At 41.7% G+C, this 11967-nt stretch overlaps 1 pseudogene; it reads left to right on the top strand.

The window, feature by feature from the left end:
- Positions 1–310: 310 nt before the first annotated feature.
- Positions 311–11967, top strand: part of LOC118939550 — a 32941-nt pseudogene continuing 21284 nt past the window's right edge.

Here is an 11967-nt window from a genome sequence, read left to right as displayed (position 1 = left end):
CATCTTCGATCTATGCCATATGATAGTCCTCTTCCCAATGTTGACTGATTGCTGTATGAAGAAATGACATGTTATGAAGGCATTTTGCCTCTTTTTCAGCTGATGGTGACAGCTGATCTGTCACAATGGATGGAGATGACGTTATGTTTGTTGTATCCACATTACGCAAAGGACATCAGATGGTGCCCATTTGACAAGTCGTGGGACCAGAACAGAGTTTGACCTGATTTTAACCTCTGAAGTCCTCATGAAATATTGACATGTGTCCTGCATGTGGTTGGAAAGAATGCCCGTTTTTCCTGATAACACACATTAGACCAGAGAAGATCAGAGTCCACTGAGAAACCGATGGAGGAAAAGGGCTGTTCAATGTATGAACTAAATCTGTCAAAAAAGGAAAGAGAGATGACAGGAAATACCGCAGGTAACTTTGTTTTATTTCCTTGAATTTCATCTGATTCTTTTGAATGCAGAGAAATCTTGATGAAAACTGTCAAATGTTCTACTGCTCATTGGTGACTAACTAATGTAATACCCCATTTTGAAGAATGTGGACCATTCCTTAACGAGCTCAGTACAACACTATTGTTTAGGTTTTTGTTGTACTTTGTAAAGAAACAATTTATAGCTTGAAGAAAAAGTCATGTTTCTCTCGTGGAATGTCTTTACTTGACCAGTAGATACATGAAAGGCTATTGGCATGTGCACATAAGTCCTACATGGACATTATGTAAAGATCGTATTCTCTGACGAACACACCATGACAACTGTTTGTATCTGACTGAGACCTCTTATAGCCATAGGCAGGGTCAAGCTTTAAAAGACCTCATCCACTTTGGAGAAGAGGGTGGGTCCATCTTCCACTGAATCAGCACGTTTGTATCAGACAAACGGAGTGAATATTTAGCATAGTTCCCACGATTCTCCGTGTAGGTCTAAGCTGTTGGCGTGCTGTCTGAATTTTGCCAATGGTCTTTTTCTCAAGGGAGCTGTACTCCTCATTTGCAGAGATATTTTCTTTTGATTTGAAGATTTGTACTTCAAATGGAAACCTTACATGCTCTTTATAATTTATACTTAAACCGATTTGCATGGCACATGGAATGGTCCAATACTCGGCAGATCTAAACCTCCAGTTATGTAAATGTGCAGTGCGGAGAGTCATTGATACTGCCAGTTAAAAGCAGTAATTGATTATGTATTTAATATGGCAATGAAGAGATACAGTGATTTGTAATATAACATAAGTTCTTGATTTCTACGCACTGTTACAAATGAGTCCAAATGAGAATGATGAGAAGAATAGAGCGGTCCCTCTTAAGTGGAATTTCTCTCCTCCCAACCTCTACTTCCTGCTGATGACGCTGTGTATTGAGTGATGGGTTGCCTCTGTCTACATTCCTGAACTGGCAGCTTGTGTAGAGATGGAGAAATCCTCCCACATGCCATCTGCTCCTAGCCAAGCCCTGGCCACACATGCCAAAGGGGACCCACGGGACATAGAGACCTTGTTGTCCTCACGGAGCTGTGCGTCTCTCGAGCCCTTCACACCGTGCAATCTGGTGCATGGCACTGGTCAGACTGAAACCCTGCTCAAGTCAAATACATGGGAAGAAGAAATCCACGCCAAAAGCCAAGTAGCTAAACATTTTTCGCTTTTGTTTCCTTTTTGAGGGGCCTCAACTTCTGATCAATCACAATGATGTGGTGGGAAAGACGAGGCTGAGCCATACTCAAGTTCTGTTCTCATCCCTGTGACATTGTTATATCTCTGTCACTGCGAAAACCTCAATGGTTTATGTCAAGGTCATCGTCAGAGCTGATTGTGACCTGTGACTCCAAGCCCCCTTAGCAAAAGATAATTTAAAACCCTTTAGCGTCTTTTGCATAGACGTGCAGATATAATTGATTGGTTTTCATGTCACCCTTGCCATTTGTCATGGTCCATTCTAGCATAGAGTGCAGTATGCTGTATATTCATGCTTTAGTGCTGTGTCTGGATTCCTTGGCACCTACACAGATCAGAACTATGTGGAGAGGCTTGAGATGGCTTTTGTTTCCCACAAAGACAGAGGCCTCTTCAAGGATCCTGTGCTGTTTCTAGAAAAGAAAGCATTTAGTTTGCCTGAAGGGTCCTCGGCTGAATGGCTTTGACCTTTCTCCTTTTTGAAGATGTCAGTCTGAATTTTTTTTATCTCACTTGGGTGTACCATATCAGAGTGGTCCAGAATGGGAATAGAAAATGCTGATTAGCAACATATTGGAAGGAGAAAATAGTGGGAAGATGGCCGGAGTGCAAACAAGTGTTTATCGCACAAAAGGAAGTTTGTTTATCTGCATGTTTAGATACCATAAAATCACATTCAACACAGTTCCCAATCAGACAAACAGATACAGCTTGTTACAAATACGCCTCTGATTTGGCTGTAAATCAATATTGTTCATCCCCTGTAACAGCCTTTGTGATAAGGTCATATGCCAGAGATTTTTCTTGCATGTAAAATTCATGTAAAATAGTTTTCAGCAGCCAACAGTAAGGCCCACATCACTGACGTCATCAAAAACTATAAGCATGCAAACAAACTATGTGCATACTATGGGCTGGCTGGTGAGTTACAGAGTATTTTGGTGTAAATACTAATAAGCCCATAAGAAGCGTGTGGAACTGCAATGGAGATAAAGCATTGTTGTTTACACAGCTTTGAGTTGAATACAAAATATGATGTCTGGCTTCCCTCATAATTTCCTCCACATAGGCATCATCATATTGAGTCAGTATACACGGTTGTGACCACAGACCATAGACGGGTTAGCTGGCAACGTCACGGAAACTGCACGCGCTTCAGTGGGGCAGAAATGTGTGTGCTGTGATTCTAGATGGCCAGATAGCTAGCAACAATGACAAGAAGTAAGTGACTTGTTTCAGCTAGTTTTATTTTTTGTTATTGATACCATGCCATGTTTTGACTGATGTCATGTCTATGCTAATACATGAGAGAGAGAGAGAGAGAGAGAAGCAGAGAGAGAATGAGAGGCAAAGAGAGAGAAGCAGAGAGAGAGGCAGGGACAGAGATGTGGTTGGTGAGGGAGGTGTAGGGAGCTCATTCATGAGATGGGTGGGGGGCAGAATGGCCATGGCACAGACAGAAGTCTGTACACTATGCTCTGTCTCTCCAGAATCCTGCTGTTCGATTGACCAAGAAAATAGAATTGACTGATTGTGCGCCAAGGATTTTATCTGTTTACTGCACTAACTGGACACTGGAATTGTGGAGAAACTCAATGCATTGGAAAGTCTTGTAGACGATTGGGAAGAGGGAACCCTGATGCGATTTCACTTGAAGGATTATGAAAGGTAACACAGATGTAATGAGCTAACGAGAGGAGGAAAAGTTCTGATAATGGTTGTTGATGAGTTGATCAATGAATCTGATCAATGATCTGTTTTGCCGTGTATATTTAGAAATGAACAGTAAAATAGTAGTGACATTACATGATAACAACGTGTGTATTTCTTTGGGATTCAAATAAATCTATACAGCAACTAACAAGAGCTTTATAATGTAGTCCTGTGGAGGCTGGTCTTTCAGAATGGCTTGAGACTGGAGTTGAGTCCTGGCCATGTGTTAGTAGGTGGATCTATTGTGCGACAAAGAGACTCTGTCAGAGAATGTGCCAGTGCTGACTGTTGAGTGGGACAGAAATGAAATATTGCTGTTTGGAAACTAAATATTATTTCATTTTATTTGGTTGTTTTGTGCTGGAAAATATTGTCTTAGAAAACAATTGGTCCTATAAATGTCACAATATTTAATTTCATTTGAATTGATGAAACTTAAATTGCTTAATCGGTCACTTATAAAACAGTTTATAGATAAGGGCATCTAGCAGTTCAACAGGATCTCTGGAGGCCATTCACTGTAGAGATGAGGGCGCTGGTCAGATCAACTCTATTACTGCTGTTATGGCAACGGCTGACTGCCATCGATGTCCCACTGGAAAGTAAGTCAACACAACCTATTGTGGCCCTGCTAGATGGTGATATACTGTAACAGTGTACAGTGCTGTATATTTAAGCAATAAGGCACGAGGGGGTGTGGTATATGGCTAATGTCAATTAGAAACTTGGTGATTTGAGCCCGAATGATGATTGGCTGAAAGCCGTGGTACTGTATATCAGACCGTATACCACGGGTATGACAAAAAATATATTTTTACTGTTTTAATTATGTTGGTATCTAGTTTATAATAGTAATAAGGCACCTCGGGGGTTTGTGGTATGTGGCCAAAATACCACACCTTAGAAGTGGTCTGTTGTCCATATACAATGCATTCAGAAAGTTTTCAGACCCCTTGACTTTTTCCACATTTTATTACGTTACAACCTTATTGTAAAATGTATTACATAAAACAAATTCCTCATCAATCTACACACAATACCAAAATGACAAAGCGAAAATAGGTTTTTAGATTTTTTTTGCAAATGTATAAACAATTTAAAAAAACAGAAGCACCTTATTTGCATAAATATTCAGACTTGAAATTGAGCTCAGATGCATCCTGTTTCCATTGACCATCGTTGAGATTGTCGTGGAAATTCTACACAGGGACACTCAAAGTCAATCTTAAATGAATCATTGTTTATTAACAGCATGCTGGAGAGGTCAGAGTCAAACTTAGATGCATTAAGTACCGGTCTGAAGTGAGCTCCACCGGGGTAGTCTCTTACTCCACCGTTAGTTCTCTTATACTGTATACTGTTTACACAGACAAGTTATATTTGCATGATTTAGCTTATTCATCATTCATAAATAATTAATCATTAACATGTGGTTCATGCATGTGACAGACCAATACCTCATGAGGCTTCTTCTCTCCAAGCTGAGACCTTGAAACTGAGAGATCCTTTTCGTTCTCAAAACAAGGTTCTGGGCATTCTGCCAAATTGCTCACTGATAGTGAGGATTCCTCCCAGGTACGCTCAATCAGTCACTTGGATGAACACAGAAATTGGTTATTAGAAAAGCACAAACAGAATGTTCCTACAACTTGATTGGAGTCCACCTGTGGTAAATTCAATTGATTGGACATGATTTGGAAAGGCACATACCTGTCTATATAAGGTCCCATAGTTGACAGTGCATGTCAGAGCAAAAACAAAGCCATGAGGTCGAAGGGATTGTCCTTAGAGCTCGAAGACAGGATTGTGTCAAGGCACAGATCTGGGGAAGGGTCCCAAACATTTATGCAGCATTGGAGGTCCCCAAGGAAAACAGTGGCCTCCATAATTCTTAAATGAAAGAAATTTGGAACCACCAAGACCCTTCTTAGAGGTGGCCGCCTGGCCAAACTGAGCAATCAGGAAAGAAGGGCCTTGGTCAGGGAGGTGACCAAGAACCCGATGGTCACTCTGACAGAATTCCAGAGTTCCTTTATGGAGATGGGAGTACCTTCCAGATGGGCAACCATCTCTGCAGCACTCCACCAATCAGGCCTTTATGATAGAGTGGACAGACTGAAGCCACTCCTCATTAAAATGCACATGACAGCCCGCTTGGAATTTGCCAAAGGCACCTAAAGGACTCTCAGACCATGAGAAACAAGATTCTCTGGTCGGATAAAACCAAGATTGAACTCTTTGGCCTGATTGCCAAGGGTCGTGTCTGGAGGAAACCTGGCGCCATCCCTACGGTGAAGCATGGTGGTGGCAACATCATGCTGAGGGAATGTTTTTCAGCAGCAGGGACAGGGAGAATAGTCAGGATCGAGGGAAAGATGAACAGAGCAAAGTACAGAGGGATCCTTGATGAAAATCTGCTCCAGAGCGCTCAGGAACTCAGACTGGTGCGAAGGTTCACCTTCTAACAGGACAACGACTTTAAGCAGACAGCCAAGACAACGCATGAATGGCTTCGGGACAAGTCTCTGAATGTCCCCACATCTCTGGAGGGACATGAAAATAGCTGTGCAGCGACACTCCCCATCCAACCTGACAGAGTTTGATAAGATCTGCAGAGAATAATGGGAGAAACTCCACAAAAACAGGTGTGCCAAGCTTGTAGCATCATACCCAAGAAGACTCAAGGCTGTAATCATTGCCAAAGGTGCTTCAACAAAGTACTGAGTAAAGGGTCTGAATACTATTGTAAATGTGAAATTTCCACTTTTTTTATGAATTTGCAAATATTTCTAAAAACCTGTTTTTGCTTTGTCATTATGGGCTATTGTGCGTAAATTGATAAGAACAAATTTAATTGAATCCATTTTAAAATAAGGCTGTAACGTAACAAAATCAAAAAAGTCAAGGGGGTCTGAATACTTTCCGATTGCACTGTACCAAACCCCCTCATGCCTTATTGCTTAAATACAGTATCTCAATTAATGTACAATCCTAATCAGGTCTTTAATTTTGACCTACAGTCAGACAGCCCCCCACCATTATAAAACAGTCGCTGAAGGAACATGTCGTGGATCCTAGAAACAACATGGTCGTGGAGTGTGAAGCCAAAGGCACCCCCCACCCAATGTAAGAACTGACACATCCAAAACACTTTCTTTATAGGTCAAAACCATGTACAATTTGTGAGCAGCTGTAGTAGAACACTTTTATTTACCTGATCCTAAAGACTTGCCTTTATCCCTAAGTTTCTCATGGAGGCGTAATGGGAAGTACTTCAACGTGGCAAAGGACCCTCAGGCCTCAATGAGGAGACGTTCGGGGACGCTGGACATCTATGCCTGGACTGACCCAGGGGCCTATGAGGGGGAGTACCAGTGTGTTGCCACCAACGAGTATGGCGCTGCATACTCAGACAAGATCAACCTACACATCTCTAGTAAGCTGCCCTCCATTCAGGCTTTTGAATCCATTGTCACAGAGTACATTAGAAAAGCCAGTGCCTCAAACCGTGATAATGCTTAAACGTTTGTGGTAGAAACAAGCAAAGCCTAAAGGGACAAATCACTCCAAAGTCCAATTCTGTCAGCCGTTTTTAGACCTCAAAAATAGTTCTAACGTTAAGATAAGTCCGTGTCCCAGCAAGATTCTGCTCCCTGTGTTAAATGTATGTTACATCATCCTCTTAACCCAATATAAAAAAATGACCCCTATGTGTCCATGTCAGAGGCCACTCTGTGGCCCAGAGAGGTGTTGGAGCCAGTAACAGTAAGTGTTGGTCTCCCTCTGGTCCTGGACTGCAGCCCTCCTCCAGGCCCTCCCAAACCTGAGATCTACTGGATGAGCAAGTGTGAGTAGGCCTTACCTCCTTTTCTCAAATCAGTAGTACATTGTGTCTAGGATTTTTGTTTGTTTAACTAGGCAAGTCAGTTAATAACAAATTCTTATTTACAATGACAGCCTAGGAACAGTGGGTTAACTGCCTTGTTCAGAGGCAGAACAACACATTTTTACCATGTCAGCTCAGGGATTCAATCTTGCAACCTTTCGGTTATTGGCCCAACAACCACTAGGCTACCTGCAGCCTCTACACTCTAACCACTAGGCTACCTGCAGCCTCTACACTCTAACCACTAGGCTACCTGCCACCCCAGGAATTAAATGTTATATTTTATAACTAATGACAACCACCTGTCTCTCTTTCTGAACTGATGAGCTTCTTTCTTTAAACTTATTTTTGCATTCTGATACTTATCCCAAACATATTGACTCAAGATGACCTTACCAGGAAATGCATACATAACTTAAATATTCAATTTCAGGTTCATCTGGTAGACCTTTCAACTGGCCTCATCAGCCCCACCCCCCAGTCATGCTGCCTATCAAACAGGACCGTAGAGTGTCTATGGGGGTGAATGGAGATCTCTACTTCTCTCATGTCTATGTCAATGACTCTGCCACCGACTACTGCTGCAATGCACGCTTCCCCTACAAAAACATGATCCAGCAGAAGATGCCTATTACCGTCAGAGTCCTTACAAGTTAGTATTGGTTATTGCATAACATGCATCAACAGTATGTGACACAAGGGTCCCACCATTTTATTTACTACCATGTACTAACTTACCTACCTCATTAAAGGTAGGTAAGCTTGGCTCACCGCTTGGCTCACTGCTGTACGATTTAAGTTGTATTGTGCCGCATACTTACAGATTCCACATTGTTTATTTCAGACTATCACCTAAAATGATTTACCGTTCTCCTCTGATCTAACTGCTCTGCTTTTTGTTGTTCATTTTTTTATTTATATACAGTGCCTTGCGAAAGTATTCGGCCCCCTTGAACTTTGCGACCTTTTGCCACATTTCAGGCTTCAAACATAAAGATATAAAACTGTATTTTTTTGTGAAGAATCAACAACAAGTGGGACACAATCATGAAGTGGAACGACATTTATTGGATATTTCAAACTTTTTTAACAAATCAAAAACTGAAAAATTGGGCGTGCAAAATTATTCAGCCCCCTTAAGTTAATACTTTGTAGCGCCACCTTTTGCTGCGATTACAGCTGTAAGTCGCTTGGGGTATGTCTCTATCAGTTTTGCACATCGAGAGACTGAATTTTTTTCCCATTCCTCCTTGCAAAACAGCTCGAGCTCAGTGAGGTTGGATGGAGAGCATTTGTGAACAGCAGTTTTCAGTTCTTTCCACAGATTCTCGGTTGGATTCAGGTCTGGACTTTGACTTGGCCATTCTAACACCTGGATATGTTTATTTTTGAACCATTCCATTGTAGATTTTGCTTTCTGTTTTGAATCATTGTCTTGTTGGAAGACAAATCTCCGTCCCAGTCTCAAGTCTTCTGCAGACTCCATCAGGTTTTCTTCCAGAATGGTCCTGTATTTGGCTCCATCCATCTTCCCATCAATTTTAACCATCTTCCCTGTCCCTGCTGAAGAAAAGCAGGCCCAAACCATGATGCTGCCACCACCATGTTTGACAGTGGGAATGGTGTGTTCAGGGTGATGAGCTGTGTTGCTTTTACGCCAAACATAACGTTTTGCATTGTTGCCAAAAAGTTCAATTTTGGTTTCATCTGACCAGAGCACCTTCTTCCACATGTTTGGTGTGTCTCCCAGATGGCTTGTGGCAAACTTTAAACGACACTTTTTATGGATATCTTTAAGAAATGGCTTTCTTCTTGCCACTCTTCCATAAAGGCCAGATTTGTGCAATATACGAATGATTGTTGTCCTATGGACAGAGTCTCCCACCTCAGCTGTAGATCTCTGCAGTTCATCCAGAGTGATCATGGGCCTCTTGGCTGCATCTCTGATCAATCTTCTCCTTGTATGAGCTGAAAGTTTAGAGGTACGGCCAGGTCTTGGTAGATTTGCAGTGGTCTGATTCTCCTACCATTTCAATATTATCGCTTGCACAGTGCTCCTTGGGATGTTTAAAGCTTGGGAAATCTTTTTGTATCCAAATCCGGCTTTAAACTTCTTCACAACAGTATCTCGGACCTGCCTGGTGTGTTCCTTGTTCTTCATGATGCTCTCTGCACTTTTAACGGAACTCTGAGACTATCACAGTGCAGGTGCATTTATACGGAGACTTGATTACACACAGGTGGATTGTATTTATCATCATTAGTCATTTAGGTCAACATTGGATCATTCAGAGATCCTCACTGAACTTCTGGAGAGAGTTTTCTGCACTGAAAGTAAAGGGGCTGAATAATTTTGCACGCCCAATTTTTCAGTTTTTGATTTGTTAAAAAAGTTTGAAATATCCAATAAATGTCGTTCCACTTCATGATTGTGTCCCACTTATTGTTGATTCTTCACAAAAAAAATACAGTCCACCTGTAAATACAATCCACCTGTGTGTAATCAAGTCTCCGTATAAATGCACCTGCACTGTGATAGTCTCAGAGGTCCGTTAAAAGCGCAGAGAGCATCATGAAGAACAAGGAACACACCAGGCAGGTCCGAGATACTGTTGAGAAGAGGTTTAAAGCCGGATTTGGATACAAAAAGATTTCCCAAGCTTTAAACATCCCAAGGAGCACTGTGCAAGCGATAATATTGAAATGGTAGGAGAATCAGACCACTGCAAATCTACCAAGACCTGGCCGTCCCTCTAAACTTTCAGCTCATACAAGGAGAAGACTGATCAGAGATGCAGCCAAGAGGCCCATGATCACTCTGGATGAACTGCAGAGATCTACAGCTGAGGTGGGAGACTCTGTCCATAGGACAACAATCAGTCGTATATTGCAGAAATCTGGCCTTTATGGAAGAGTGGCAAGAAGAAAGCCATTTCTTAAAGATATCCATAAAAAGTGTCGTTTAAAGTTTGCCACAAGCCACCTGGGAGACACACCAAACATGTGGAAGAAGGTGCTCTGGTCAGATGAAACCAAAATTGAACTTTTTGGCAACAATGCAAGACGTTATGTTTGGCGTAAAAGCAACACAGCTCATCACCCTGAACACACCATTCCCACTGTCAAACATGGTGGTGGCAGCATCATGGTTTGGGCCTGCTTTTCTTCAGCAGGGACAGGGAAGATGGTTAAAATTGATGGGAAGATGGATGGAGCCAAATACAGGACCATTCTGGAAGAGAACCTGATGGAGTCTGCAAAAGACCTGAGACTGGGACGGAGATTTGTCTTCCAACAAGACAATGATCCAAAACATAAGGCAAAATCTACAATGGAATGGTTCAAAAATAAACATATCCAGGTGTTAGAATGGCCAAGTCAAAGTCCAGACCTGAATTCAATCGAGAAACTGTGGAAAGAACTGAAAACTGCTGTTCACAAATGCTGTCCATCCAACCTCACTGAGCTCAAGCTGTTTTGCAAGGAGGAATGGGAAAAAATGTCAGTCTCTCGATGTGCAAAACTGATAGAGACATACCCCAAGCGACTTACAGCTGTAATCGCAGCAAAAGGTGGCGCTACAAAGTATTAACTTAAGGGGGCTGAATAATTTTGCACGCCCAATGTTTCAGTTTTTGATTTGTTAAAAAAGTTTGAAATATCCAATAAATGTTGTTCCACTTCATGATTGTGTCCCACTTGTTGTTGATTCTTCACAAAAAAATACAGTTTTATATCTTTATGTTTGAAGCCTGAAATGTGGCAAAAGGTCGCAAAGTTCAAGGGGGCCGAATACTTTCGCAAGGCACTCTACAATCAGAAATGAACAATCTCCTCATCTTAACACGATATAACATTCTAGAGCATTCTTCTATAACATTGACATGTCTTGAAATAGAGATCAGACAGTGTTGTTGTGGAGTGAAAATATCAAAAACATTGCATTTGCTCCCAGTGTGGTCCCAATAGTCAATCCACAGCCGTAGTCCCTGCTGTCATGATGTTTGACAGTGGGAAAAGTCTTCACTCCTGGATAATTAAATCATGTGTTCCCTCCTCAGCGCGCATGGTGTCTGAGGCCGCCCCCACCTTCTTGTCTCCGGCAGGAAGGTCCAGCTCCCAGACTGTCCTGCAGGGGGAGGAGCTGCTCCTCGAGTGCATCGCTGCTGGAGTGTGAGTGATCCTCTCAATCACAAACATGAATGTTCATCAAGTGTTTATCAAATGTTACCATTGGGGTTAGTCATTGTATTACTATTACCCCGTGTACTGTATGTGAATGTAGTGTCAGGTTTCAAATGAAACTAGATGGTCGTTTTACATGAAGTAAAATTGTGTTTCTTGCTTTGGCTCTTTAAAAGTATTTTTGTGGTAGTGGAGAAAGTGTTCTGATTTCAGATTTAAATAGCAGAGAAGTAGACAAAGATTTCCTACTCTCTAACTCTTTGACTAAACGGTTTGGAAAGTGGTCAAAGTAGCTGATTTTGTGTCAGAAAGTTACCTTGTTTACAGTGAATAGAATAGAATGTTGGAAGTCATGATCACAATGAGCCCTTTAGAATGTTGAGGAAATCCCATGAAAGTGTATAGAGGACAAAAAAAAAGACAAGTTTTATAGTTTAAAAATGATAAAATATATCAAACAGTTGTATGGAAGCAAACTATTCCAGACGTGTCTACA

This window comes from Oncorhynchus mykiss, chromosome 16 (genome assembly GCF_013265735.2).
Source record: "Oncorhynchus mykiss isolate Arlee chromosome 16, USDA_OmykA_1.1, whole genome shotgun sequence".
Classification (NCBI taxonomy): Eukaryota; Metazoa; Chordata; class Actinopteri; order Salmoniformes; family Salmonidae; genus Oncorhynchus; species Oncorhynchus mykiss.
The sequence above is the reverse complement of the archived record's forward strand: the minus strand, read 5'-3'. Positions and strand labels throughout refer to the sequence as shown.